The sequence below is a fragment of the Bombus pyrosoma genome, linkage group LG18 (assembly GCF_014825855.1).
Source record: "Bombus pyrosoma isolate SC7728 linkage group LG18, ASM1482585v1, whole genome shotgun sequence".
Taxonomy (NCBI): domain Eukaryota; kingdom Metazoa; phylum Arthropoda; class Insecta; order Hymenoptera; family Apidae; genus Bombus; species Bombus pyrosoma.
In genome coordinates, this window is record NC_057787.1 from 1,210,547 (window position 1) to 1,233,992 (window position 23,446).

Genomic DNA, 23,446 nt, shown 5'->3' on the forward strand with positions numbered 1-23,446 from the left:
AAGAATAAGAGGAAGATGAAAGAAATCGCTTGGCCCGACGCGAGACTAAACTGTTCGCGGTGCGCGATATCTCGACGCTCACTAGCAAAGGACAATCGTATAATTAGGTGTCCTGCGGAAGGCTACACAATATCCACAGGGAAGACACATTGGCGGCAGGTTGGCTGCATATTCTACGAGATGCGTTCCGCGCGGAGCAGATAGGAGTGATCGCGAGAGGCTATCGCCCAGCAATCGGAGTGTCCACGAGTAATCGATGCTGGAATGCTGGTAGGAATGTTCGAACTGGTCGACGAACGGGATCACCCGGATGCTGGCGTTGCCTTTAACCGAATGCGCTGCTTAAAAATGCCGCTTTTTGGCATGGCCACGCGACCGCCTCCGGTTCCGCTTAATCGCCTATAACGCTCATTGTGAATGCAGCCGTCCTTCCTGTTTCAATTAACTCGAAATATTCTGCAATATGTATCCTACGACGGCATATATGACAGTGAATCTTGTTCGATGTATAGAATGGAAGGTCGACCGAGTGGCCGCGTATACGGCTCTGCGGAGAAATTGAATATTCACGTTGCGTGTGGAGGGCGCAACGTTAGAGCGGCTCGTCTGAAAATATCGTAGTTCGCGACCACTTATATCGCATATTCTCTGTAATTTTTATACCCTTCGATAAGAATCTTCTACACGGATTCTTCTATAAAAACTAGGTGCCGTAGAAAGAAGTCTGACGTTTATAAATTGGATGGTCTTAAACCATGGACGATGGAGTTTGAATAAAGGTGAGAGAATTGAGACATTGAGAGACGATTGAGATTCATCGAGTGAATAGTAGCGACGTTTCTGATAGTGGGAGTATGTTGACCAAGATCCTTCTATTTCATTGGTCCGCCGCGAACTTATCCGACAACGTAATTACCGGCGTGTAAATGTATTTACGCTCGGTAGACAGGACGCGCGTCAACAGTACGTGCATTCGCCATGGCCGTATTAATGCCGATAAAAAATTGCGGAAGCCAACAGCTGCGGTGGCGCTCTCTATCGAGAACAGAACGGTCAGATACGGATCTATCGAACGCGCCTATGCCGCTATGTGGAGCGCACGCAGCGAGCAGACCCGTAATTTATTTGCCGCCGGCCGCCTACCTTCCAGCTCCAATATAATCATTATAATTATTGTCTCCCCTTCAAATCGAGTTCGATAATCATCGCCTGTGTATTTGTTGCACGGCTCGCATTAACGGGCCAGTTCGCTCGTACGGCGGAGACTCCCCGTTCCTCCGAACCACGAATCTGTCCTTCTGTTTCACCGTTTCCATTGTTCTATGCCATTCGTGTTGCTTCTGCGAGCCGGCGAGACACGAAACTCTACCTTGCAAGGTGAGCGTGGCGGTAGGGTGCGATCGTTCTTCTTCTTTTTAAATAGCTTTCTTCTTTGAGGTTTTTTTTTTATCTTCCAGAAAGATTTGTTAGAAATAGAAAGAAAAAAAGATTTAGAGGTTTTGGTGTGCGGGTGGAAAAGTAACAGAACACGCGAAGGTATTTTCGTGGTTCAGTTAGAAGGTACATCGATTGTTCCATAAATTGTCAAGTAGAGGAAAATGATATTATTTTTTTAAATGTGTTTTAGTACTTGTTTAACGACAAACGAAGCAAGAAGTAAGTCATTTGTTCTTATATACTATACAATCATGTATGTATATACATACTTGGATAATGAGAAATTTACAGAAAGTGAAGTCTACCAGTTTCGCTCTTAAATGGACAGCAACAATAACGGCCAATTCTTCGATAATGTTGAACGTTTCGCTCGTTCCATTGTTCCTACTTAAAAGTGAAATTTCTGAAATGTACCGCAACGTTTCCCTTATCTAATGAAATTTCTTCATCGAAGCTGGAGATAACCGGTTTTAAAAATTTCTACGCGGAAGTCGTCGAAACGATATAATAAAAAAAAGCCTGGGGAAGAAATAAAGAAAAACGCTGGCATTCCACGGACTGGCATTTATCGGTGGCTTTTCGTTGGTGTTCACGATAACCCGCAGCGGCGCTCTCGACCCCCGGTATCGCGTTCTCGTTCCGGCGGCGTAGCGGCAACCGCGACATTATAAATTGCGACGATCCATTCACCGTGTTAATTTGTCCGCTTTTCAATTAGCGGCAGAGCCGAGTTCGAGCGATGGCGTCGGCGAATAAATCGAACGATGCCGGCGACGCTGCTCGTGAGAGAGGCTGTCCGTGACTTTCTAAATTCGCCATATGTGTCTGTGTGTACACGGTGTACGTACACGTGTGTATATCGTACGTATTAGTAGTAGTTGGCCCCCATACTAGCGGGCGGTGCGCTGCGCCGTTGCCATCGCTGTGCCGTAGCCGTTTCACCGACAGGTGGAAGAAACTTCTCGCTTCCTAGCGCTTGGATCGTTTCCAAAATTCGTGCTGCTGCCGTATCGATGCCCGAAAAACGTTTGATCGCGCCGCGTCACTAGGTGCAGAGAAAATATTGCCCTTCGTTATGGAACACTCCTTAGAGTGCTGAATACTCGGGGCCTATGCGGTCCGTACGGACGGCGCGCGGCCAGCGCTGACGATCGCTGTGGACTGAGTAACAAAGTTATAGTAATTCTTTTGCGCGAGATTAAATGATTCAAGAGCGTTATTTTTTAGTATTAATTATTTATTATAAACATTGAAATTTACAATTTACTAGAATTTGGGTAGTAAACTAGAAAACTAAATTTAGTAAATATAACACAAGTTAATAATTCAGTTGTGCGATTACTGTTGTGCGATCGTCATTTACTGTATTATTATCGTTAAAGTGCGACATTTGTAATAATACAATGTATCGATCTCGTGCTATTATTTTGCGGAAAATATTGCTTTCCAACAGTTCGCCCGTAGACCAATATTCTCTCAAAGACAGTTTCAATTCTACCAAGTGTCCAAATTGGACAAATTGTGAATGCAAAGTATTAAATAAAAAAAACACACAGTTTCCTCGAACGCGGCATTAACATTGAAATGCATTTATATTTATCTCACACAAACGTAATAGTATTACTTCTGTGTAGGTGCTCGGAAAAATCGACAAACGCATATATGCGTCCTTAGTCCACGCCGATGGCTTCCGCCAGACGCATATATGCGTCAGTCCACGCCGATGGCTTTCGCCAGACGCATATATGCGTCGGTAGCACTCTAAGGGTTAGAAGACATTAATTGTTTTGCGTTTCTTAGCGATCGACGTCGAACGTCCGAGTGACAAAGTAGCGGAGAACGTTAGCTGCATTCCTATTTACGCGTTGCCTGTCATGCTACCTCCTCTCTTGTGTTTTATGATTGTACGTCGGCCGCAGAGCGTCAAAATTTCCACCAATGTTTTATGCCAATGGTGTGTAATAAACAGGCTGTATATCGAGATACGAGGAAACGAAACGCGCATTCGTCTTACAGCCCCGGCGATGCATGCAAGGAGCACCGTTATCAGAGAACAACTCGGTATATCTAATCAGCTAGACCGAATTGAAATCGGGTTGAGGAACGGTAGATTGACGACGGGCAGGCTTTCGTGCTGGGATTTGATGAATTCGCGGTATTGACACACGTGACAGTAATTTCCATGGAAAAACTCGGTACGGTTGGTCGTAATATTCCGTCATTTAAAAAGCATCGCTGCGGCCGCCGCCACGAAGGGAAAAGCAAGTTGGTGCCGGGCCACCTGCAGGCAACTTGGGAGCGTCACGACGCCGCCGTCGCGGCGAGTTACGGCCACAAATCACGCAATTCGTAATTGCCGCTACCAACTACGCGATTTCATGTAAGGGGAGGGACACACGGCCGTGTGTTGGTTGCACGTGTGGAAGGAAATCCATAAACATCGATTGCCTGTGCGTTCACGTTCACGTGGAACGTCGAACGTCGAACATCGAACACCGACGAAACGCTAAATATTTCCATATCGTGATCCGCCACTATGAAATCGCGGGAAAGTTCTTTGAATTCGCGCGCACGATGTCTGCACGGCCCCGTTTGACGGCATCCGTTCTCCGAGCGAAATGCCCGCGCGTTTTACCTCCTACGGGCATAAGAATACAATCGTTGGGAATACTCGGTAAAAACGATCGGGAACTTCAAAGGATTGCGTCGCACTGGTTAAGTCTCGAGCATAACGTTTTAACGAAAGAGTTTCGCAAACTTCGAACGATAACCTGAAACTTCGATTTCAGCTATGGCTTACGTTTTTAAATTTCAATTTCAATTTGGACGTGCACTTTGAACTTCCCAATATGAATTTAAATTTTACAGTTTGTCCAGCAGGACATTTGGTAAAATATTGTAGCTTAAATATTTGTTAAAAAATATCACGTGGATGGTCACCTCCAGCGGGGTAGTTTGTTTGGTTATATCCTTTGTGCAATTTAAATCTCTAAATCTAAATCTTCAAATCTTTAGTTTGCTTTTTTCGTATTTACATTTGAATATTCAAAGAGGAAATTTGAATCTTCCACCTATATATCACCCGAGTAATTGTTAACATTTTGCTTAACGATCCTTCTAATATAATTCTAGCTGTATGTTCGTTGCTATCTCGACCGTACGCTGTCCAAAATTATGCGCATACTCGTTCGAAATCGTATCGATAAAGATGATGTAGCTTCTTTTACTGGAAGAGGAGAAATATTCTATTTCGGGCCCATCGAGCGAGGCGATTAGGTTTCTAGTTCACAGCATCGCGCCGTTTGTTACACGTGACCCCGGATGGCGTGGGGTGTGAGAGTGCAACATTGTACCAACACGCTGCAATTTCCGCGGCGATATATTATGTTCGCGTTCCAAGACATTACTTCGGCCTCCGTCGATGTCGGGGTAACAGGCTGACCACGGTGAGTTTGATTTCTTGCCGATGCAGGTTACATTTTCTGCACGGCAACTGGAAGAAACCGCTGTCGATAATAAGCAGCCCTACGACGCTTGTTCGCATTACAACCGATTGATTATCCCATCTAACGTACGATGATCGACTGCTTGTTCCGATAATGACATACGCTTCATTGTATAGAAGATGGCGTTCAACCGCAAAACTGAAATTAAGATATCTGCAATTATCTGCAACAACCTTCCGTTTGGTCAATGTCAGACCCATTATTGACTGTATATACATTTACATACATGCATTGTACGTAATGATTTATTTATTTACGTACGAACGTAGTTATTTGTTTTTTGAAGCTGATAACGAAGTTTTACATTTTTAGTTGTTATTTAACGTGTACGCCGTAACTCAAACCTACGTAGCTATTTAGAGCACTTGTGCGATAGCCTAATTCAAATTTCACCGGCCAACGCAAAGTAAAAATTACGAAATTATGAGAAAGAAATTCCTAGTATTTGGTTCTCCTTTGCGGACACGTCTTTCACAACGACGCATCTTTATACACACATGAAACCTAACCTGTCGAACGTTGTGATCCTTGTTTTGATAGAGCAAAATGAATCATACGTGATTCGATAAAATAATATAAAACGGAAAATGTACATCGATTGTTACCTTATAAAATGAAAGAAACTTTCCGGGGGACCTAATATTTTGCAGGAAGATACAGCGCGGATTGAAACGAAGTTTAAAAATCGTGCGACAAACATCGTAATCTTTTAAAATAGGATAATAGAAATTTAATACACGAATAATCCGCAATCTAGAATATTACGTGATCAAAATATAACATCAATAGAACATGATCAAAAATATTTAATACTAAAGCTATCTACCAATACACAGCATAGACAAGTACACGCTACCTTTTTTCCATCTCTCTCTTCCCCCTCCCTTTCTCAGCGAATAGTATACAATTCCACGTATAATACAGAAACAAGTGTAGCGTCAATCTTCTTACTAACATTGTATCGTCAGTAGGTATACGTATTATGTTTCTCTTGCCTAACTTCGAAACTTGAATCCCTTCAGCCAGTTAACTGACGTTATGCGCGATAACACGATCGTAAAAAAGCCCTTCGGAGAACATTTAACGCAGCAAGTAACAAAAAATCACCTCATGGCATCGCATAGATGTTTTGCGATGTATTGCCGTGAACGCAACGGTTGCGACGCATCGGTTCTTCCGATGGTCGATCGCGGAAGAAACCTGGCGACGCGACGCGCGGAAGATTTGAATGTTATCTGACACAGGGATCGACGCGTACGCGTCCAGGTCCACGTCATCGCGTAGTATATCACGCGCTGCGTCGGAACGTGTTACCATTGTAACACGCTCGTTCCTGGGGCAATACATTATTCCGCGTTTCGCATTCCCGTGTATTAGTCGGTGTTCCTTTTAACACGATCGCCGTGCCCGGTACAGCATCGCTCACGGTTCCGTCCACGCTAAAAGCTTTCTCCGCTCGTAATTACCGGCATATACGCGTGGGCCACTGCAATCGTTCCGAAATCGAGAAACGCTGCGGATCCGACCAGGAGAACCATAATAGCTGGCAGAAAGACCTCTCAAAGCCTTGCTTTTTTTCGCCCTGCAGAGAAATGATCGGGGAAGAAGTCGTTGAGAATCGTGGAATCTGGTTTGCGGTCCAAATCTAATTCATTCTACTTAGTCTTCCTTCGAATTTGAAGTTTCTACTGGAACTATGGCATAAAGATTGCCGTGGTTTTGTGAAATGTGACTTTGTATCCTAACTGGCTATCCTATGATTTCTTCAGCTGATTGTCAAATCTTCAATGTTATGATATTGCATTGGATGATATTATTTGGAAATGTCCATTATCTGTATTTGAAGACCCCATAATAGATAGCACAAGTGATAAAAACCTTTAGATTGGGAGTATAGTTGTCGAAGTTAAATGTTAATAAAAATGTCCGTATATTTTCAAACACTAAAACACTAGATGTCACTACTAGTATGGAGAAATATTTGTACCATTCTTCCTTTAGTTAATGTTCGTTTAATAAGTTTAGTTTCTTGAAGAACACTTGTACACACTGATTCTCCATTCGGCCCTTTATTTAATCAATTTGACATCCCATTTCAATGAAGTCGAAATTCAGATTACATTTTGTAACGAATACACTCTGTTTCAATTGAGCGAAAAATATAATCTCTGCCATGACAGCGACTCCATGTTAAAAGGCAAGGGGTTAAAATGGTTGGTCGAGTCATTGTCTGCTCTTTTGGTAACTGCTTTTTGTCCGAAATAAATTGGCCGTTCAAGGCCACTTCCGTAATCATACATTTCTTTACATTATAACACAAATTATAACAGCCTCCAACTGTTCACAAACGTACGTAAAATATTCCCTAGAAGTTTCAACTGTACACGAGAGATGTCGTCCGCGTACATAACTTTTCCCCTCCTCTATAATAAAAGGTTTCTAATATAAACACGTAGGTACGTTGTATTAAACACGGATAACATTCTCCTAAAGAAAAGAAAATAATAAGAACGTACTATAACGTACGTGTCTTACGTGCTTTACAACCGGAAACAAGAACCGCGGTTCTAATAATCACACTTTAATAATAACCTTTATACCTCTATCTTCGAGTAACCATTTAACGTGAACGAAGAATTTACAACTCCGCTATGTAGTTTACATATGCCACTGCACTGCATTGCAAACCATTTATATACTTTAATCGTTCGTTGCATCACGCAGATGCGCGTAATTGCTGCGGGCAAATTAATCAACCGACATATACCTTAGTATCAAAAGCATATTAACAATTTTTCCCAAGTTAGCCACCTCTGCAGAACGCACTTCCGCTCTCTTTCACCGTGAAGATCTTTTCATTGTCGGTACTCGTACTTACCAATCGATCCATAGGGGTACCAATATACTTGCATAATTAGCTCGAATGCATTTTTCCTAAGATTCCATCGAAAATAAATGGACTGGTTCCATTAGCATAGGTGTGTTCGTGTGGTATATCCGGAGGCCTAGGTGTAGGTGTGTCGGTGTGTTTCCGCGCGCGCCCTCGCGCTCCTTCCTCCTTCACCGGCGCTGCCTGCCATCGTATCAACATCGCACTTCATAATCCTGCCAGTGTTTCTGCGCGTCTCGATCCGTTACCTCACCGCGATCGGCTCGTTCTCTATGCCTCGAGTCTACCTAGTTCAGTGAACAGCCGTGTTTTCTATTCCTTCGCGTCTTTCATTCGCGTCTTTCATTCGCGTTTCATAGACGTTTCGTAGATATTTCCTGGCGGACAAGGATAATCCTGATGGATGGAAGCGGAAACTTATGGTCGAGTCGCGTCGCTTGCGCGATCAAGATCGACGTCGAGATTTTGTGCTTCGATCGCAGATGTGGTACACGTGACTAAGACGATGTAAGACGCATTGATAACTTGCGAGGTATATTTACGTTTACGTAACGAGTTGGGTAACGTCCTAAGTTATATTTCTTTTATTTAATTCCTTCGACGTAAATTATTTCGTTAACTCGTAACATTCGACTGGACGGCATAACAAAAACGCCATTTGTTTCTTCTAATGCGTTTCGATCGTGATTGAAAAGTGAATATAATTGCCGTTAAAATGTCCCCGTAAAATGGCGTAAATAGAAGGTCCGGCCGAATCGTTTCAATCGTTGGAAAGTTGGAAATTTCAGAGTCCGGCCCTGACACGACGGGGCAAAAAGTTGGTTACAATTTGTTCTGTCGCTGGGGGCGAGCCCATCGAAACGAAGCAAAAGGACGACATCGAAAGACGTTCCGACTAAGGGGGCCCGGCACTTTTGAGTCTCGCCGAACGTCCGGAATACTTATCTCGAAATAGATCATGAGAATTCGACGAGACGCGGTCCTCGCAAGGGAGCCATGGTATGCGAGTGAGAATAAGGATTTTTCCTAGTTAGATCCATGGCCGACGGTCGTTCCGCCCGGTGCCGATATATCAGGCAATACGCGTTTCTGTCGTGCCAAAGTGAAATGCCATTTCTATCCGTCAGGCATCGAGCCAGCGGTGCACGACGGTGAATCGTAGCCGCGTGCTTCTTGACCCTCATTTTTTGGTATCGTGCCGCTTTCGGACGAATTCTAACAGTGCATTGTGACCGAGACCATAAATCACCTCCAGCTTCTAAATTGCTTCAGTTTGACAGTGGTTCTTTTTATCTCTATTCTTTTTTCTTTTCTTTACTCTTTCGGTTTGCCACTTAGGCTTCAACAAATCCCGCAGAAATGTATTAGAAATATCGTATAACAGTACTCGTTTTTCGAACCTAGTCATTTCTCGTATTGTCACCATCGAGCGAATGTGGCAGGTGATACTTTGCTCGGAATCAATTGGCCGCTCAAGGCCATCAAACGGTTATCCCCACTACTAGAATCGTTTCATCATTGTATCCCTTACTTTTCTCCATCCTGTGTACCACAAAGACGGACCACGAAATTACAATATTTACTACCGATGGCTAGCTTGCAGCGACCAATTAATTCCCAACAAAGAATATTCGACGCATATCCATTGTGTTAACCCGTGAGTCTATCGAAACCAGCAGCCAGCCAGGCGAGGGGTTAGTCTTTGCTAAAAAAATTCGTCTGTAAATGCAATCTTTCTCTATGAGAAATAGCAGCCTGACTAGTTGAGCGAAGAGAGAAGAAAAGGGAGGTGAAAGGTAGGATGGGTGGGAGACTAAGCGCAATTTGCCCTGCGGGCCCCGTGGGTGGTTGCTCGATTCTTGGTTCTGTTGTGCGGGATTGGTCAGACGTCTGACAGTTGACGGATGACAAGCCGGCCTTACAGTTCTCCCCTTTTACGCCCTCGACGCGAGGCTTTGGTTCCAGGTTCGGTTCCTGCCACGTCCATTATGTGCCGTGAGCGAGGCTGAACCGGGCGTAACGGGATTATTAACTGAAATAGGCGTATAAGTCATGTGTCTTCGTCTACCCTGCCGCCAGTCCCTTCTACGCTGGCGATCCTCTTCTCTTTCAACGTCGTCTTCGCGCATCTAATTTTCAAGAGACCTGTACGCTTGGGAACACACGGGAACGTACAAGTCTGTTGGAAATTAGAGAAATTCCCCCGTTCGTGAGCCGCGAGAATTCTCGGCGATGGCTGCTGGATAAGCAGCGGCACGCAGTCGAGATGCGAATCTCGGAAACATTAAAAATTATTTCCACTTCTTCCCGGGTTTATTCGCTCGACCACGCTACTCCTCTATCTCCTGTCGTATGACTCCTGCCTTTGCTACGGTGTTTCCTTATCGCGCCTCGATCGTTATTGCCTTGATCTTATATGCGTATGACCCATGGTGACAGGGTCATGGGACTCGGCACTAGCCGAGTGTGTGCTTTCTAGTTTATGTCAACGAGAATGTTGAGAATGTTAATCTACTAGATTGTCCTAAAAGTTTCTTTCGTTTTAGAAGAAAATAATAGATGCCCAACATTTTTTGTTTTAATACAAACGAAGCGTGTCCTACGACAGCTACAAGACGATCGAAGATAAAGACCAAAACATTTGACAGGTTAGGTTTCATGTTTATACCAACATGGCCGGCTAAAGCAGCTGCGTGCAGATAGTGAAAGGCATTTTTGGGATAACCTAATAGAAACACTCATGTGTTATTGATAGTTTTAGAAAGTTCCATAAAACAATTTCTCTTGTGTATACATTGTTGCGATAGAAAAGTTAAATAGGAACAGCTTGACCTTCGTCGCACGTGCGACTCAGAATCTTTTTCCTGCCCAAGCATTGGCAAGAGGGAAGCGAACGATTCGGTCGATCCCCTGGTTACATGGAGAATACATTTTTCGATAACCGCGGCGAGAGATCGTTGGCGAGGCGGTGGTCGATAAACGAGTTGTCGGGTCACAATTTTTTGATGCCGAATGCGCGATAAAACGGCCACGCTGGCGCGATGATGCGGATCTAGAAGCGACGCGCGAAATGTTCAGCAACAGAATCCGCGCTTCGTAGTCTCGCGGTTAAAGGAACGGCGCGGTGTAAGAGGTACACACCGGTGTCACGTTTATCTGCACGGCGATCGGTTGCGCGCACCGCGATTGCGCGAAACCGCTGCGTGGCGGTCTTGCAAGCCTCCGCTAGCAAAAGTATCAACCTCGTGTGTAACCGGCAAACCGGTTGAGCTTCGCGTCTTAGTTTTCTGCCGATCTTGTTCTCGCAAAAATCGATACCAGTTTAGTTTTCTGGTTCGATTAAAATTCGATTTCTTAACGATTGGGACCGTCGTATCTGCGTGTCGCTAGTCGGCAAGCAAACGGGAACTCGTGCGGGAAATTATAGCCGTTTCTCAATGATTCTTGGCGCGAGATTTCAGATAACGACGATTCGCCGACTCGTAACGAACACGAATAGTCTTTTTTTCCTGAATGGTATCTTTTTTATCGTGGTAAAAGAAAAAGGAACCGAGGTGTCGGGAAACACCCCCCATGGTTTTTCTCTCAAATTAGTTACAAATAAGCGCGCGGTAGGTAGCAAGTAGACCGTCCTTTCCGTAATAATGATTTGGCTCGTCATTTATGGTGAACGGCGGCAATAAACGCCACACAGAAATGGTACTACGATGTAAACAGGAACAACGCAAATGAGAAGTAAATTAATTCAGATACTCGTGGATTGGCGTGTTTTGCACGAGGAATGGCCTAACGTGTTTTCAGCCACTAATTAAGATTATTCCTCGAGTTTATCGCGTTCTTCCGTAAGCGGTGTGTCGACTTCTCATTGTATAGTTTTGGTGGAAGTTCGTGATGCGTGAGAAAACGGACACGAACCGGCATCCCGGTTTGTGCGGCGATTAAATCTCTCGCTCTTCCACGTTACTTATATATCGTTGTGCCTGTAAAAACGGTTATGTGGACTAATTGGTCGTCGTTGATCCTTCTTCTTCTTCTCCTTCCCTTTTTCTTCGTTCTTCTTATACGCCTCTTTTTACGATCCAGCTTTTTTCCTCTTTCTTTAAAACGCTTCTACATTCGTGCAATCCTTTTTTGTCGTCACGTCACAATTTCCTCCCGCCTCGATGCTTATGAGTTACTGCATCCATGAGGAGTATTACTACCTGTCGAACCTGACTCGTATACTCTTGCCCTGGCCTATCATTTATCATCTCATTTTATAGTCAACTGATCGTGCTCCTCGCTGAATTGCCTGTAGCAGTTTACTCCGGATTAAACCTACCAATATCCTTCTCAAGCACATACATCTTACACAATGTATCAAAGTTGACTTATTTTTCAAATACTTATCGATTTAAAAAAATCTCTATGTTTCCTCCCTTCTTTCTGTACCATCGGGGAAAAATGAAGATAGGAGGGGAAAACATATCGCTGCTTAACCCTTAGAGTGCTATGGATGCATATATGCGTCTGGCGAAAGTCATCGGTGTGGACTAAGGACGCATATATGCGTCTGGACTAAGGACGCATATATGCGTTTGTCAATTTTTCCGGACACCTACGCAAAAGTAATACTATTACGTTTGTGCGAGATAAATATAAATGCATTTCAATGTTAATGCCGCGTTCGAAGAAACTGTCCTTTCTTTTTTTTTTTTTTATTTATTACTTTGCATTCACGATTTGTCCAATTTGGACATTTGGTAGAATAATCGCGCCGGCACAACACAATTGTCAAGAAGAAAATGTGTCGTTCGTGTGAAAAATAAGAGAAGGAACGACAGAAAATGCGATGTCGGATTATGTATCGATGATTGTTTTGAAATTTTTCACGCACAACTGAATTATTAACTTGTGTTATATTTGCTAAATTTAGTTTTCTAGTTTACTACCCAAATTCTAGTTTATTGTGAATTTCAATGTTTATAATAAATAATCAATACTAAAAAATAACGCGCTTGAATCATTTAATCTCGCGCAAAAGAATTACTATAACTTATTACGATTTGCGTTTTGAATAGTCAATCAACAGAGTTCAGTATAGCGAAAAAGTATTCAGTCCACAGCGATCGCCAGCGCTGGCAGCATGCCGTCCGTACGGATGGCATAGGCTGCGAGTATTCAACACTCTAAGGGTTAATAATACAATAGTGAGCATAGCATGAAAATGAAGTCCTTACTCATCGAGATGCGATCAAAAATTGGTCAGTGATTTAATTCGCCGTTTCGATGCGGGACAAGTTATTCAACGCGCGATCGATCGTCTAATCGTTATTCAATCAATGGCCGACATTTTGTGCAGCGTTCGAAGGAAAGGTTAGACGCTCCTTGACGCGAAACGACGTGCCTTCACGCGCTCTCTATTCGAGCCAATCTCTAATAATATACTTTAACACTTCGCTGATTCGTTTCGGTAGACCACCCAAATGTATACCGATCGAACGATTTAGCTTCGACAACGGTGGCCCTGATTGGTATTGCAGGAGAACGACGGCCGTAAACGCGCAAACAAACAGTAGGTTAGTCGAAGTGATTGATAAGCAGCGCCACGCGCCATTCGACGGACAAATACGATCGTCGAGAAAGCGACAGGACCGCCCGCGGACAGCGTTCGCTGCTCTATCTATACGGCTTCGTGAGCTGAGCATGCCCCCAACAAGGAGACTCTAGGGAGTTGTTGAAAAACCGTCTCGAGATTATAGACTGGAAAAACGTGATAGTTGTAATGTTAATAACGAGGAAACAATAGCAATCGGGGGAAAAAAGTACACGTGTGTCGAATCGGTAGGCAGAGCCATGCACCTCCAGAACGAGCAAACACCGAATCGGAAAGACGACAAGACCGCCCGCAGTGCCACACCACGGTATTATGTACGACACAAACAAGAATGATTGTGCCTTTCGCGTTTTGCCTTTTGCCAGGCTTTCTAGGCGCGACAAGATATTCACTGTCAGTGTTCACATCCTGAGCATTGATTTATCGTTTACCACCAGGATTCTTACGAATGCGTTTAAACGTCTTTTTATGGAAATAAAGAGAATTGTTGTAGGAATTAGAATGTATGCAACATACACGGGTACTGTATGAAGCAGATAGAAACGAGACAAAGAACTAGAAAGTATTGAATGAGGAGATTTCGAAATCGGCATGGAAACATTCGTGAAATTCTGTAACCATTGTGAGTTCTCCTTCGGATCGGTTGACGAATATAACCTTAATTAGCATTTTGTACTAAACATATGCACAATTTGTCCGATATTCGATGTAAATAACGAATGTGGTTGCCGGCAGCCCTCAGTTGTAAGCAGTTATTTGCATACATGAATATTGAGGCACCGATATCGGATTAAGTGACAACTAGCCGAGATAATTGCTTGAAAAAGCAATATAGTGTATATATAGCGTTCGGTCGGCGATCGTTTGGTCGCCATGTGATTCGAAAAAAAGGAACCGGTTATCGGGGACGATCGTGTTACATTGACTATTTTTTTTTCCTGTAATCGTGATTTTGTCGCTGCCGCGTCCATTATGCAAATTGAATCGACACTATTCTCGACCATCTTATTTCGCCACTTATCGATGGGAACGATCGCTAAAAAATGTTTAACGCTACACGTGGCTTGCCGAAGCATGGCCAAAGTTTTCCGCGGGATTCCCGCCAAAAATGATTCCAGCCACCTATCGAATTCGGCAGGAACCACGAGGAAACGGATGTTCCGGAAAAGTTCGAGAGATGGCGTGTCGTGTGATTCGAGGTCGGGGCGGTGGAGTATGCCAGCTGTTTCCGTGCTGCCACCTTCAGTGGCCCGTTCAAAGTGAAGGCGGTACTGACCTGCGCGTGTCCCGCATCATCATAACACAAGCCGAACGCCATGCTGCCAGAAGATTTATGGGCCATATCATGGCGCGGCATCTAAACGATTATTTGCTGTTAAACGTAAACGGCTTATAAAAACGAGCCTGCATAATAGAGTAAATATAGGCTCGATGTTCGGCCCCGGTAAATTTATAGATCCACTTAAAACGATCTTGTATCGACGCACTGACTGCTAACCCTTAACCCTGACGGAAACTGTCCCGGACAACAACGTAGCCTTCGTAGAAACCGCCATCTAGTGGATTTTTAATTTCTTTTCTTTTCTTTCGAATAAAAACCAGACAATTTTAAGCGAAATTAATTTTTTCTCACGATATAAAAAACTTATACAACGAATCCTTGACAAATTTGTCTGCTGTTTCGTTCTGCTTATCTCTTTTGTTTTTTATTGACGCATCTAAAATTAATATTTCAAAAGGCGAAGAACAAATCGGACGGGGTCCAACTCGATCAGATATTTGCATGCGTCGATCGTCTTCCTCGTACATCAAGCGCGTGTTTAGAAAGTCAACCGAGTGCCTCCTATGAAGAACAATAATTTATTAAACGGATACGTCATCGCCCTGTTGCGATACTTGTGCGTTTCCCTCATTGAGAATCAGAAGAGTGAATCGCGGCATTTGAATAACAAACGGTATGCAAATTCGGGTTGCCCCGCAGTCGTTTAGTCCCCCGTGCGGATCTCTATGCCGCGAAATCCGAAAATATACTGTGTCCATTCCCGAACACGCGTCTTCGATCATTCTACATCCTGATCGATTTATTATTCGTGCCGTTAAACATTTCAACGGAGTAAATCGATTTCCCTTTCTCCAATGTCCTTAAACGTTTTCATGTGTCTGGAGGCAATTGATATTCCGTGTAATCGTCAAACAACTGTCAGTATTTCTCTCATTTTTATTTTAATTCCTCTCCTATATATTTCAACGATTTATGAACATTATATATTTATCGATAAATTTTAGTCATCTTTTCGATGAATCACGATAGTGGAATAAAACAAAATATCGTGTTAGATTTCATCGTACGTTTTAACGCAGGAATGAGGAAATACATTTGAATTTTTCAAAATTATTCCTACCTTTTCGGCGTTGCGGTGATAAATAAGGAATCTTTGTACATATAAATTTTACAGATCCTTTCGGTGAATCAGCAAACTGAAACAACGAAATAAAATATTGTCAACGAAAGATCTAACTATTTCTCGTACGATTTTTATCATCGACACGTGAAATTTTATCGAATATCCTTGGAAATTATTGCTGCTTCCTCGGTGTTGCCACGATATAGAATAAATTACCATATAAATAGGGTTCGGTGTTACATCGTATTTCCTTGTAGAAACAGCGCGGCGCTGCGTCCTCCGGCGTTCGTTAATCCGACCGGCTGCTCAGAAATACCATCGGCAGGGAAAGCTCTTAATGTTCTATTCTTACATCTCGCGGCATCTCCGGGGCCAGCGCGGCTTGATAGCCTTCCTCCAAGAAGATTTTAATTAAGCCCGCCCTTCCAATGTTTCGTCTGATTGGATGAGCTAATCCCGTTCCGTAGAAAATTTAGGGTGTCCCTTCTAGAAAGAGACTCAACCCTGCTCTTATGGCCGTTAACATTTTTTCGCGGCCTACTAAGAAAATTATAATGATTTATCGACCGATAAATAAAATCCACCCTTGCCCGGCCAAACCTCTGACATTCATCTTGTCGTTGACGTCGCCGCGTTTCTCTTGGACAATTCTGGTATTTTTAACGGGCGCGTGCCTCCGCTTCGATTTCATTTTTTTTTCCTCCCCCCCCCTTTTCCTTTTTCTTTACTTTCGATTTTCACCTCGAAGCTTTTTTACGCCGCTTTAAACCCACCGTTATTCACAGCAAAATGTCCAAAACAAGTAACACGTCACTAAGACGTTTTCCAGGGACGGAATAATTGTAGATCTCCCGAACTTAAAAACATCCTGCCCGCGCGCTGGTATTTTTCGGCCGCAGAACACACGGAATATAGATGTCTTCCTTTTTGACAGAGCTGTATTTTTCTATGGTAGAACGACCCCTGAAAAAAAAACAGCTTGTTCGGCGATGAGTTTTCCCAATGATGAGTTTCCGTCGGCATTTTTGTCCATCATCATGGAGGCGCAGTTCGGTCTCGGTGGGAGGGAAAGTTTCTGACCAAGTGGAGGGGATGAAAGGAAAGTAGTAGCACGTCAGGGGATGACATCTAAATCTCCCTTTTCGTTTCACGCTGACTGCCCGCCCTTTCGCTGGCTACGCTCCTAGTCGAAACTCCCTTTCTGCTTGTTCTGCCTCCTCGAGGGGGTGGGTTCCTTTGGTACATTCGATGGCAAAATCTTCCGGCTATCCTTCGGTATAGCATAGCAAACTTTTCCAAACGAAAACTCGTTGTTTTATTTTTGTACAAGTCAACGACAGTTTTTGAATATATTAGATTGTCCGAAAAGTGTCTTTCTAATTGTCTTTATACAAACATATAATTCGCTAAAATAATATAAAAGGAAAAATGTTGTGCGTCCATTATTTTCTTACAAACTTTTCAGATGACCTGATCATTGCAAGTGTATTATGAGGCATTAAAATGTAATAGCAAAGTATTTGCTCAGTCTGGTTACGTGCAATATGCTTTTCTGTGACTCACGCTGAAAATATATTATACTCTGTCATATACATATCTAATATAAGACTCGTGAGTTCGTATCTACCGGTATTTAAATAACTGTAACTGGAATAGAGTGATAAAAATAATTATACACGTACGTGTGTTTCGATTTCGTGCAGGCCGACCTTAATTTTCGTACAAATTATCTGTACGTTCCTAGTAATTACGTACATATAATATTTGGATCTCGATAAAAGTTGACAGTAACTTTGACAAAATTATGTATGTGTCCTTAGTAATTAGAAAGGAACAAAAAATGAAAATTATCCCGATACCAGTTCTCTAAATTGTCCTATTAAACTCAATTATCGACAAATTTTCAAGCGAATTCTTCAATTTTATTTTTATCAAATAACAAGCATCTTTATCATACGAGCAACCACAGAATATGACATCTAGTATGATATACATCTTCAACGTGAAAATAGGACGCACTTTGCTATAGTACGGTTCCATGTCCTGGGACCACGCAGGGAAAATAAAATTCTTCCGTCGGTTCCGTAATCTGTTAGCATCTCATTCCGAAATGGGAATAAAGGAAATTCGCAATGAGAGAGAAAGGAAGAGGGAGAAGTTCATTGTCAATGGCTTCCCGGCGGGTCCCAGGGCCGACGTCGTTTCACGCAAACCAGAGCGCGGCCCGTCGGCGCATTTATATTTTTATGGCGGTGAAAGTTGGTTCGGGGGTCGCGACCGTGAAGGCATTTCACGTCCCTAAGTTTCGTTGCCGCTGGAAAAACGAGGACAATAACAAAGAAACTTGAGCGAGTTTCACTTTTGCCCCCACCAACTATAAGCTCGGCTAAGAAAAATCTGCAAAAGGAGAAAACCGAAAGAGCGTTCGTCACTTTTCCGCACCTGAACCAGTTTCTCTGCATCTTTCAGCGCGATCCTTCGATTCTCAGTCGGAGAAAACATGGAAATCTTCAGTTTGTTTCGTAATCATGGCGCGTCTTTCATCTCGTAAAGTGAATAAATCTCTGAAAATTATCGAAATTCGATTGTTTGATAAAAGAATTGGAAAGAAGCTAAGAAAAATAATTAAAGATGAAATTTCGTGAAACGTACAGCGACTGGGTTTGCTTAATATGCGATAGGCTGGTAAATTAGAGTATATACGTGTCTGATGAAAGATTGTAGGGATTTCGCGATTAAACACAAGAGGATGAAGAATAGCCGGCGGTACTTTCAGCGACGCGGTTCGTATATTTCGCGCTGGTATTCCGTGGTAATCTATCCTCGTTTCTCGGATTTCACGTAAACAGATCGCTTCGAGTTTTACGATTGTTTCGACCTTTCGAATCGTTTCGACGGTGTCCATTTCAGTTCTGTTTATATTTCTACGATACCCAGTTGCCATTTAGAATCATCCAATGGGTACAGAAGAGCACGATACTGCAGCCTAAATTATGAAGTTACGATCTAACCTTTCTACCATTAATGCATACATTTTTATTACGCAATTGTTTGCCAATGTAAACTTCCTCCGAACGAGAAATGAAAAATTGAAGGATCGAAAAAGGAAGAGCAGAAAAATAAAGCAGACCACGGAGATTTAACACTTGACCCAGTCCAGCTTCTAAATTATTGACTCATAATTCAATCCTATCTCTATGTACACAGAATTTTATTACATTTTTCTCGACGGGTACAAACTTTTTTAAACAAACTATCGACGATTGGTCAATCAAAAGAAAAAAAAAAAAGGAGAATAGTGGAGAAAAACGAGGTGATCGCGGGGGTAGAATCGCGAAACACGTCGAGGCCGCGAGTTTCCACGTAACGCGCCGCCTATTCTACGAAATCGTGCACGTGTGCAACGCCGGATTCAGCTGCCTCGTTCGGTTCACGAATGAATTATCGCCCGTATGGGTTGGGCTCTTTCATTTCCAGTCCACGCGGTAGCTCCGTCCTTTCCTCCCTGTTTGCGCCGGCTTCCCCTTCGCCGGCCCTCTCTTTCCGCCGTATCGGTCGAGCCTGCCGTCAGCAACGCTTTTTCCCATCCCTCCGCGATTCAACCTCGCTTCACCACGCTCTCTCTCCCCCTTTCTTTTTCCATTTCCAGCGGAAAGATACCGTACCGTACCCCCTTTTCTCTATCCCCTTTTCACCGTCTATCCTCGACCGTTTTTATAGACTGCAGCGTTTTCGCTAAATATCGAATCTGCTTCATTTCACTTTATTCGCCGAGTTCATTTATTTTAAACGGAGTAATTCAGGCCGGTTAGATTTGAATTTCTTTTTTTTTTTTTTGTAATTGTAAAATTGATATTCTAGCAATTTTTTCGCCATTTAAAGTTCGGTACAGTTGGCTTAGGATTTGACGAATTTGTTTACCCGATGTTTGTTGGAGAGTTTGAGAAATGGTGTCTGGAAATGTATCGTTTTGCAGAATATCTTGGTGGAGTACAGACTCGGAAACTGGCAACCTCTTTCGAGAGGACAAGACACCACCCGTCACAACAGCTGTTCTTTTCCTCAGAGCTGCGCGTTTCCAAACTGTATGCCGGCAACGACCGCCTTCCATTTTTGTTAGGAAATCAATGTGAACGATTCCTCGGGTACTTTCAGTCGAATGTTGCGAACGTAACGGGTTTGGGAATTTTCGAATTTTCCGATTACTCGACAGATACATAAGGAAGTAATATTCGAAGCTGTAATATTTCAAAGTTGTTAATATTGAAAAGTATAAAAATGGCAGAAATATCCGAGCAGCGGTTGTAAAGATGACAGAAATTTAATATTAAGTACAGGATTTTAATGCGACTAATAAACTTGGCGATATTTTGAAAATCGCGTGATTTCGTTATATTATACCGTGACGCCATCGAAGAAAATAAATTGGCAAAGATAGTAGTAATGGCTGGCGTGTTTCTGGATGCAATTGAGTGGTTGTTTTCCCCCTCCGTAGCCAGAGGGTCAGAGAAACGAGGAACGAATCAAAGGGAGAACGCAATCAATCGAATGTTTTCCTTCAGAACGTTCGCTTACAAACGTGACGGGGAGGAAACGCGAGACGAGGGTAAATTGAAATTCCGTGACACGGAAAGAACTTTGATTGGAAGAGGGACAACCCCTGCGAGATGTCCAGTAACAGAAACCATCTCATCTTAGATGAAACTCTTACTTTTCTTATTTTTCTTCTTCTTACTTCTTTTCCTTATTATCATTTTCCTCCAAAACTTCCTATTCTCCTCAATCTCTATTAACGCAAAATATATTTATTTTTTTGTAAATTGACCTTAATTTAGGAATTGACTTGTATAGCACGCAGCTAATTCCTACTATTAGGTTTGGATGTACACTACCAGCCATAAGTACAAACACAGTTACTCGTTACATTTATTGCAAAACTATCAATCTTTATTTTATATGCAACAACCCTTGCGTGATGTCCAGCAACAGAAACCATTTCATCTTACATTTCTTATTTTCCTTCTTCTTATTTCTTTTCTTTACTATCAATTTCCTTCAAACCTTCCTATTCTCCTCAGTTTCCATTAAGGCAAAATATATTTCTTTTTTGTAAATTGACCTTAATTTAGGAATTGACTTGTATAGCACGCAGTTAATTCCCTCTATTAGGTTTGGATGTACACTACAAGCCATAAGTACAAACACAGCTACTCGTTACATTTATTGCAAAACTACCAATCTTTATTTTATATGCAGCAACCCTTGCGTGATGTCCAGCAACAGAAACCATCTCATCTTACATTTCTTATTTTCTTTCTTCTTATTTCTTTTCTTTACTATCAATTTCCTCCAAACCTTCCTATTCTCCTCAGTTTCCATTAAGGCAAAATATATTTATTTTTTGTAAATTGACCTTAATTTAGGAATTGACTCGTATAGCACATAGCTAATTCCCTCTATTAGGTTTGGATGTACACTACCAGCCATAAGTACAAACACAGTTACTCGTTGCATTTATCTTTATTTTATATACAACAACCCTTGCGTGATGTCCAGCAACAAAAACCATCTCATCTTACATTTCTTATTTTTCTTCTTCTTATTGCTTTTTTTTACTATCATTTTCCTCCAAACATTCCTATTCTCCTCAGTCTCCATTAACGCAAAATATATTTATTTTTTGTAAATTGACCTTAATTTAGGAATTGATTTGTATAGCACGTAGTTAATTCCTTCTATTAGGTTTGGATGTACACTACCAGCCATAAGTACAAACACAGTTACTCGTTGCATTTATCTTTATTTTATATGCAACAACCCTTGCGTGATGTCCAGCAACAGAAACCATTTCATCTTACATTTCTTATTTTTCTTCTTCTTATTTCTTTTCTTTACTATCATTTTCCTCCAAACCTTCCTATTCTCCTCAGTCTCCATTAACGCAATATATATATATTTTTTTCTAAATTGACCTTAATTTAGGAATTGACTTGTATAGCACATAGCTAATTTCCTCTATTAGGTTTGGATGTACACTACAAGCCATAAGTACAAACACACTTACTCGTTCCATTTATTGCAAAACTACCAATCTTTATTTTACACGGTATTTTACAATATACACAATATTATATTATTAATATTATTTTACGATACATACGATGAGAATGAAGTAACAAGTTCGTGGTAAAAGAATTCTTATAAACGGAACAAAATTCATGGTGAAATAAAACGCGCAATTTGTATGAAATATCAGTAGACGTAACACTTATGGCCGTCAGTATATATGTACACATAATTATCTAAAAAAAAGAACCATAATTCGACCTACCCATTTCGTTACAAAATACCACGAACATTACAAACGATGTAGATAAAACGAAAATAAAATAAAATTAAAAAAAAAAAAAATGGAGAAAGCACTGAACAAATTCTAGTAAAGTAACAAGGGTGACACCCCTTTGTAGAAGGGGGTTAGAAATTTAATCGCGGAGAAAAGGGAAGAGTAATGGCGGGTAGAAGCGGGGATGGCGTCGAATTGAATGTTTTCGTTTTGAGGTGCGCTTTGGCCGGTCGATCGAAGCGGAAGAGTTCCTCGAAGAGGGTAAATTGGAATTCCGCGACGCGAAGAGTAGCTCGGTTAGCTCACCGGGCCAAACAGGGGGTCAGTGGGGTGAGGACGAGGGCAGGAAACCGGAGAAAACGAGTATATGCGGAGGAGCAGAGGGGAAGAGAGAGAGAGAGAGAGAGAGAGAGAGAGCACCAAGGAACGAAAGAGGAAAGAGAGAGGTACCCAAGGAATATTTACTGCCATCTTCTCTACCACTTACCCACAGATTCCCTGCCTGAACTTGTAAACACCTCTTAACTATATAGAGATAGTATCTCGGTTTCCCTTCTCGTGTAACCTAAGCAGTTACGCGGTTGTTATAGTCGAAAGATTATTAATTAGATCGTCCCGTGATTACACACGAATTTCCTTTTATCTCTGTTCCCTATTTCCTCTACATTTCTTCATTGCCCTTTTATTTTTCTTCAATTTGTAATTCCTGTACATGGAAATGAGTTTCCTATAGAGACGCATGTCTCTCGATTTCTGCATTTCCATCCCTCTCCCTACACTGCGATGCCGAGAGGTTTAATTGATTCGAACCGCCGTGACTATCGGATTATTAATTGCGCTGTTAATCGGGCACGACGGTAATTAAGCTGTCGACGATTCAGTTTTATGATGCCACGCGGCTCATGCGCCATGCGTCTGCCTTTCGCGGCTCCTTCCTGATCATTGTCGAACACGTAAAAGACCTTTGATTCCATGCAGATTTATGGCTTCCAGGAAGGTTGGAAATTTCTTTAGTTCTCGCTACTTTCGCAAATATTCCAAGCCAAAAAAGCATTTCTATATTTAGCGCCTGGAACGAGAAATATGTTTCATTTTTGCGATCACAAACGTAATGATAATCAAAGACGGATGCCAAACATATCGAAGATTTACGATGACAGATGTCTTGCAGGAAACGCCACGTTCATTAACATCAAGAACACGGACGATAAGCAACAAGAATTACGTCAAAGTGGTGTTAACGAGCTGCCTCTTGCGAAATCGAAATTC

General features: G+C 42.2%; 1 protein-coding gene across 7 annotated transcripts in view; it reads left to right on the forward strand.

Annotated features, from left to right (window-relative positions):
* LOC122577273 (homeotic protein antennapedia-like) overlaps positions 1–23,446 on the forward strand; it is a 167,005-nt gene that overhangs the window by 64,102 nt on the left and 79,457 nt on the right. The window contains exon 1 of one of the 7 annotated variants that reach the window (XM_043748495.1): positions 8,075–8,365. The exons of 5 other annotated variants lie outside the window; for them this stretch is intronic. The gene's annotated coding sequence lies outside the window, so the exon portion shown is untranslated. Of the gene's footprint in view, positions 1–8,074; positions 8,366–23,446 lie in introns of those variants that run through there. One more of the 7 variants, XM_043748492.1, reaches the window with a different exon arrangement.